The sequence below is a fragment of the Gavialis gangeticus genome, unplaced genomic scaffold, assembly GCF_001723915.1.
Source record: "Gavialis gangeticus isolate Ggan-Ray unplaced genomic scaffold, GavGan_comp1, whole genome shotgun sequence".
Lineage (NCBI taxonomy): Eukaryota > Metazoa > Chordata > Crocodylia > Gavialidae > Gavialis > Gavialis gangeticus.
In genome coordinates, this window is record NW_017729024.1 from 146,439,668 (window position 1) to 146,447,942 (window position 8,275).

Below are 8,275 nucleotides of genomic sequence, written 5' to 3' on the forward strand. Positions count from 1 at the left end.
AAAGGAAAACACGTAGTTGATGTGAAATACATATTTCTAGATCTTTAATCCACGTTTGTTCTCTGTTCAGGAAAATCTCTTTCTGAGTTGAGAGAAAGAAAGTAGAAGACACTATGGAAACTGTTGATTAAAGCATTTACTTCCCTGAATAGCAGTAATGATGTGGATTACTGACCAAATGATACTTTTATTCTCTTTCATTCTATGGAGTAGTGTTCTTTCTATCTTGTCTTTTCTTCTTCCTGCATAATGAAAATGGTAAGCAAGCTTGTGTGTGATCCCTGAATGTTAATGGTCTGCAGAGACATGAAGAATCAAACAGCTGGATTTCAAGAGCTGTTACAAAGGAGAGTCAGTATCCCTTTGTGATGTTGGCTAGACAAAAGAGTGTTTATTAGTCATAGCTTAATCTTAAGTGCTGGGGTTGTTATTGCATTTGTTGAAAATGTGAAGCTTGATTTGCTGGTTGAGGAAATTCTTAAAAGCAGTTTGATAATGGTTCAGACTATCTTTGATCAGTGTCTGCTTGGTTCTGTGAACACTTATACCTACTGTGGGAAATAAGCAAGTCTGCTTTTTTATTAGAAGTCTGGGTTTTCTTTTGGCAAACTGCAACACAAAGTGTTTTGTTTTTAAGATGTGATTCTAACTGTATGATTTATAAGAGTACTAATGCAAGTCATCTGGATCATCTCCCATTGTCTGTGAAACAGCTGTCTTCCATTTTGCAAAGCCGTGACTCAACTTATGGAGGATTTTAACCCTCAAGTGAGGCAAAATACTTGGTTACTTGTCCTTGGCCAAACTGGACAGATGTTATTTCTTTAAAAATCACTCAGATTTATTGCTTGCAAGTCTGGCTCTCTCCACTGAGTCCTTTGCTGATAGTCTGGCTTAGTTTCATTTTGACCATGAATATTTTCTGTACCGGCCCTGGAACAGGAGAATGCTTGCTTTTTTTGATTATTAAGCAGTCGTAGCATGAGAGAGAGAATATCTTAGATTTAATTTTTCTACTTTAAGGCAACTGGGGAGTTGTTTACATTTTTAATGAAAAAGACCCTCAAAGCCTTGGCATAGCACATTGCAAGACACTTATGTCTGTTACTATTTAAGGTTGTATTAGTACCCAGTTCTTCAAATACCAACTGCCAACTATATTGGGGTCAAAATATATCATCTAATTAGTGAACAATGGTTTGAATTTCCCTTATGTACATATATAAGGATGCAGAGATACAACAATACATGACGGTATAAGTCAGGGGTCAGCAACATGCTGGCCTAAGGAACTGGAGGGTTTTTCTTTGTGGCCATACCTGTGCTGGGACAAGCAGTTGCAGGTCCCCATCCCTGGCTGCAACATGGACACAGCTTTCACCTGATGGGAAGCTGGCCAGGTCCAGGCAGCTTCGAGCTGTGCCTACACTGCAGCTGGGAGGCAAGGGAGAAGGCAGAGGGTGGGAGAAGCAGTAATAGCATGGACACTTATTTCAGCTGCTCAGCCCCCGTGTAGCTCCTCCCTAGCTGGAAACTGGGCCTGTGCCATAGTCTGGCACTGGGACAGGCAAAGCCTTCTCTGCCACTGATGTGCCATTGAAACTCCCGGACCGATATCAGATGGGAGCCAGCTTGTTTTTGGCCACAGCTTGTAAAGATTATGGGCCAGTGGCTTAAGTCACCTAAAATACCCCATAAATAATATGGTTGTGTCATGCGTTTGCCATCTTAGCCAGTTGCAGCAGACTCTTCCATGCAGTGACAAGGTGCTGTCATATTCCAAGTAGTGTGATTATCATCAGCATACAAAACCTATGTAAATGCCGCTGTTGTAAGTGTGTTGTATATCGCCCCCCTTAGGCAAGGCTATATAGGTGTACATCTGTCTACTCTGAATATCCTTGTAGTCCACACCTCATCTTACTTCCTCCTAGATTCAGGATGTCCATCCTTCTTTGTCAGGCAAGAGTATGTCACTTCTTGAAAATGTGAAATACAGTAAATACAAACATCACAGGAGCATGGAATATATTTTCAGGATTAAAATATTGGAAGTGTAAATAGAGATGGAGCTACAGGATACAAGATGATATTAGTTTACTCTATTAGACATCCAAATGGAATCCTTTTCCATCACGCCTGAGCCCCAGAAAAATCCTTAATGCACCAGGTAGATGAGTCCTTTTCCTCTTCCTCACTGCTCTTTTCTGCCTTAGCATTATGGCTAAGATGAAGACAAAATACAAGAGCAGGTGTGATGATAACAATTCTTCAGGGACTCGAGCAGGGTATAACAAGATTGCACTTAGACATATAAAGGCCACATAGTCCCCTAATATTTGGAATATGTTCTGTGACAAGTTTTTGTCTAACAACGCATTTTAAAAAATTTCATTGTTGGGATCAGATTACGGCCACTGAAACCCTAAAGCAGTGATTCTCAGCCAGAGTACCAAGCACCCTGGGTTGTCATGAAAGCTTTTGAAGGGTGCAGACAGGTGAGAGGAAATAAATGCAGACTTAAGTTCCTCCATGCCTGGCCACTGCCCTGCCCTCATGGTGTGGCCCCTCTACTAAGATGTAAGCACTATAATAAATACATTAGCTTTTTAAATGTTTGCTGCTCAATTCACAAAAGTTATGGAGGGGTGCCTCAAGCCAAATGAGGGGCATCTTGGGTCTAGAAAGGTTGAGAACCACAGCCCTAAAGCATACTTCTTTACTTTTGAGATATTTCTGCTGTCTAGTGCATGAGGCTGGTACTGCATGTCTGAATGTGATGTAATTGTGTAATTTAAATTAAGCATCTTAGAAAAGACTTTCAGTGGCACATAGCAGGTGCCTAAGTACCGTTGAAAATAAATGGGAGTTATGTGCTAAATCCATTGAGTATCAGTGCTCAGGACTACAGCAACTAATTTTAAGCTCCTTGCCATCACAGTGAAATCCACACTGCTGCCTAGGCTTCCCATAGTATATATGGAAAGTGGATAAAAATGGAATCTGTGGCAGTCAACTCCTCTGATGAGCAGAGAAGCTTAGTCCCCATCTCCCACCTCTTGGGAAACGGCCTAAATCAAGAAGCTATATGGGTGATTCTCTAGGCAAGATGGAGTGGAGGCAAAGAAGAGGACTCATTTCCTTCTGGCAGAGCAGTTCCACATAGGGCGTGTTTACACAAGACACTATGGTGCTGTAGTATCCATTGGCAAAAACAGTGACACCGCTGCTATGTTGCCGTAGCAACATGCTCCCTTGTTATAGCACGTTGCTGTGGTGACATAGTGGCCAAAAATAACCATGCATGGCCGGCATGGTGCAGTACACCTCCAAAAGGAGGTACTAAATGATGGCACAATAACAAAGGCTCCATATGGCCATGTGTAGATGCACCCATTGTGTTTCAAACATATGCAGCCCATGAGAGAGATCTGGCTTGCAGAGCCATTCCAGGCAGCCCTCCAGTAATTCAGCAGATGATGGAACAAGGTCTGCTGCTGAATTTGGGGTCCCTGGACAGACATGACCATTGCTGGCAGGGGGGCAAGTGAAGGCTGTGCAAACACAGCCCTTGTTTAACCCATTGCTGTCTGATTCCCCAACCGCTGTAGCTCAATTCTTCAATCCATGCTGCCACCTGAATATGGACCTGCACCACTGGACCTGGACCCACCACATAAGCTGCTGCTCCATGGATCTGGCCCAGGAGAAGCCCACAAGGTATGGATCTGTCCCAGGGCCAGGCTGATTTTGACACCCCTGAAATGGTAAAATATTCCTGAGCCAGAGAAAGAAAACCAGAATGAGAACAGTTCACCTGGAGAGAGAGGATAAGGGAAGCCTATGTTCCACTTCCTACTCCACCAATGAAGGACTTTTTATCTAACTTTTTTGTATTAAACAGTCATTTGATAAAATGCAGTGGCAGACTGACCGGGGGAGGGGCAGGAGGGAGTCATGGCCCCCGAGTGCCAGCCAGGCCCTTCAGACTTCTTATCACACGATGTGACTAAGTATTGCTATGAGAAGTACAGAGCGGGGGTGCAAATGCAAGCATTGGTCCCCAGGCGCCAGCGACCCATGGTACATCATTGTTAAAATACTTAAATAGGCACTGACTCAGGGACTGAAGCCCAGGGGAATGGCCCTACCACCAGACCGTAGAGTCTCACTCCAGTGCACTTTCCCAACAGAGCTTAGACATGAGGTAAACACCAAACTACTCAGCACAGAGGCACTGCTGCGCAAATGCCCTGAATCAAAAATGTAGAAACCTAGCAAACTTTAATATTGAAAGCTTAGCTTCTTGGGAACTTTAGGTGACTCTGGGGACTATGGCAGGTGAATGTGGGTTTTGAAAATAGCAGTGCTGAGAGAGCGAGTAGGGTAGGACTTCACTGCTTAAATCCTATTAATGGATTTGCCCCTAAGCATCTTTTGTGTCTTTGAATACATCTCCTGCTTGATCACTTTACTAGGTAATCTTTAGTATATACATCTGGAGACAGGCTGCTACCCTAGCCCTAGGCCTCAAAGCCCAAGATCTGGACCATTCTTTGCACTCCAGCCTAGGAGCCACAAGCCAAAAAACAAACTACCTGAAGTCTCTGAACCCATTCTCCACTCAGGCCAATAAATTCATTGAATCTACTGATGGCATGTGATCCACAACATGGACCTCCCATCAGTGGAGCAGGCAATATGCTGCGCAAGAACCGTGGCTAAAAACTTCATCCCCAGCACCAGCTTCCACCCCTCCTGCTGGCAGCTGCCTACAGGGCCTGGACTACTCGTAATCATCTCAGAACGGGCACTGTATGGTTTAAGGCAAGCGTGCACTCTTGGGGCCAATGACCCTGGCTGCAACTGTGGCACTCAAGCTCAGATAGCTGACCACATCATCTATGAACGACTTAACAGCCCTCCTTCAGGTGCCCAAGCTCTTATTGACGTTGCCCATTCTACCTGTTGCTGCCTTTTTGGCCCTCAGGCTTCTGACCTATGGGTGTGGCAAGACTGCCTCTGCTCCTCCTTGTTCCTTCATGCCTGTGCCTCCCCCACTGCTGCCTGTCCCCCTGTGCCTGGCCATATGGGTTTCTGCCACCTGCCCCTCCATTACTGTGCCTGCTGCCTTGCCCCCTTCCCACTTGCTTGTGCTTGGCTGCATCCCCTGCTTCCACCTGCAGCCTTCCCCCTGCCACATATCCCCCCCATCCCTGTACCCGACTCCTTCTGCCTGTCCACCTATGCCTGCCCCCCTTACCTGCTGCTGCATTTCTGCTCCAGCTGAGGGGCAGTCAGCAGCAGTGGCAGCCGCAGCCCCAGCCCCAGCCCCAGCCCAGTCAGGGAGAAGTGGCAGTACCTGGCTGCCACTGTGGCAGCACCCAGCCAGACTGGGTTGGGACTGGGGGGACTGAAGGAGCACAAGGTAAGGTAGGAGGGGAACACTGGAGGGGAGGAGGGAGCAAGTACTCCTCCAGCTGCAAACCCCCTCCCCTGTCAGATGAATCATATTGGCTTGGGGCAGGTGCTACCTTAGCTCCAGGTTCAGCCCCAAGCCTGGGGCTGGGGCTGGGGCTGAGCTGCCGCCTACCCTCGCCAGGTACTTGAATCCAAGGTGAGGTTTTTTAATCCCCATGCTGATTGAGGTTGGGGGGTGGGGTGAGGAAACCTCCTTTTGGATTCAAGTAAATATGGTAAATAAAAACAGACTGGAGAAGAGAAACTGAGAAACAAAAAGGGGCAATGCTGTGATCAAGTTCAAGGAGCAGGTCAATGGCCAAGTCAGGGAGAGGACTCAGCTGTTCTAATTCCCAGTTTAGCACTTTACAACATTTCTCAGGTGTTTCAGGCAGCTCAGAAATTAACCTCCATTACAATACTCCATTCAATACTCTAGAGATTTACAGAGGGGAGAAAATGAGACCCAGCAATTAAGTCACTAGGGAGACCGCAGAGCTACTCAGTGCAAAGCTGAGATTAGAATGTGTGTCTTGTGCCTATTTTGTATTGAGGCCATACTGTAGCTCTTTGATGGCACATTTTATATAGGCTAAGTGATATTTTTCTAGGTTTTTCTTTTAAACAAATGCCAAGTTTTGGATAGGATGACAATTTCCAGACAACTGCAGCTGTAGTTTATTAGTCATAGATACGTGTGCTATGCTGACATCTAGTGATCAGAAAAAAAGCAGCAGCCAATGATTCACTTTACAAGACCTGTCTTGTAAGAGATTTTACATGCACACTAGATGAAAATACTGTTAGAGGTATGTGAAAAAATTGTGAGGAAAAACAAACCTGGTCAAAATTCAAGTTATTAAGTTGAAAAAGTAGCAAGCAAAAGTAGGCTTATTTCCAAGCAAAAATGAGGTTTTGGGGGAGGGAGGAGGTTACAGCAAATAAAAGGCCAATGTGTATATTAATATTGGAGGAAAACATATAATTATAAAAAAAAATCATTCTGGAAAAATTGTTACTAAAGCAAAATTAGAAGGATTGCAGAATCATAGGGGAAAGCTGGCACATGAATTTAAAAATAAAACTGGAATGTGAGCAGAATGCTTGAATTGTCATTTGTGCTTTATAAAAACTATCATGGAACAGCCACTAGTGACCCCCCATCTTACATGTCATTGGGACACCACCATACCTCTGATATAGTCTTAGAGCATGGACAGGCAAAATCCTGCTCAAGGGCCAGATCCAGCCTGCCAACTAATTGGATCTGGCCCATGGGCAAGCAGCCACCAGTTGACTGGATTCGGCCCATGGTTGCCCCCACAGTGCTCCACATGGGGCTGAGCCACACCCAGGGCAGCTAGTGCTGCGCTCCTGCCCATGCCTGCTGATCCCGGTCCTGGTTTGCATGCACAGCTTACTGGTGGGCTGCAGCTGCCCGGGTGCTGCTGAGCTCCCTTGCCTCCAATAGTGCCTCCTCCTACTGTTCCTGTTCCTGTCCCTGCTGCGCCTCTCTGGGTGGGGAGGAAGCACCGCCCAGCACAATGAATGGCCCACCTGCAGGTGGCCAAGTGGGTGGAAGACATCCAGGAGCTGGAGCTGGAGCTCCATGCGCTGGGGCAGGAGCTGCCCAGCAGAAGCTTCCCACCCACCACTGGAGGCAAAGTTAGCTGAGCAGCACCTGGTGGCTAAGGCCACACTGGGATCAGCCCTGCTGGTAAGCTGTGGACACTGCCTGGGGCAGGTGTGGGTGGGAGCTCAGCAGGAGCTGTCCTGAGTGGGAGCAGGTGGGGCTCAGCCCCATGAGAAGCATTGCATGGGCAGCTCCAGACCACACCACCCAGGCAAGCTCTGCTGCATGCAGTCCCTGTCTCCTTCTCCTTCTCCTGATCCCCAGCCAGCTCCCAGGACCTAGTGCCCAGACAGTCCTCACCCCACAACACAAGCCCTCACACTCCCTGCCACAGAGTAGGAGTGTGTAAAGAGTGGACCAGGCCCTGGCCGTGCACATCCCTGCCTGCAGAACCAGGGCTCTTTCCAGCCCTGGGCCCATGCTATCCCCACCCCATCATCCTGGGGTCTCCACGGAGATCAGCTGAGATATTCTATTTTTATTGAAACTTGTCTAAGAAGAAGAATGAAGAATGTTGCAACAATCTATTCCAGCTAGCATGTCAGATACTGGGTACTTTAGGTTACAGAATAATGACCCCTTTTTTAAACGGGTTCCCTTCTTGGCACACATTATTTATGTTGGGTAAGAGATCACAATGTAACCCTTTCATGAGTGAGATTTCTCATGCTACCAGTGTTCTAAAGCCCCTTTGTTACTTCTCATTATTGATTTTTAATGCACTTGACAGGGTAGCACATTTGAGTGGAGAAAAAAATTGGTTTATGCTTACATCACTGGAAATCCAGAGAGAGTATGCCTGCATGACCTCTTACTGACATTGGCTTTTGGGGGATGTGAACAGTACCATAACTGGAGTGGGGGCAGGCAACCACAGAAGTAGCCTCAAGTGCTGCCATTGTAGTGGGAGGTGCAAAAATAGCTACCACCACAGGAGTGGCTGACCATACCACTGGGATCAGCACTCCAGCTGCTGGTGCTTCCCCTTCACAGGTACTCTTCATATCCACAGGGCCAGTTTCTGGGTCCAAAACTACAAGATTAGGTTTTGTGTGCAAGAAGGGCAGGAATACCAGGTAACTGAGTTCAATTCACACCTAAGGATTGGGTGTTAACACCAGTGTTGCTGATGGTAACTAGATCCAACTTGCTTCCAGCCAGCTCCTCTGCTGAGTAACTAAT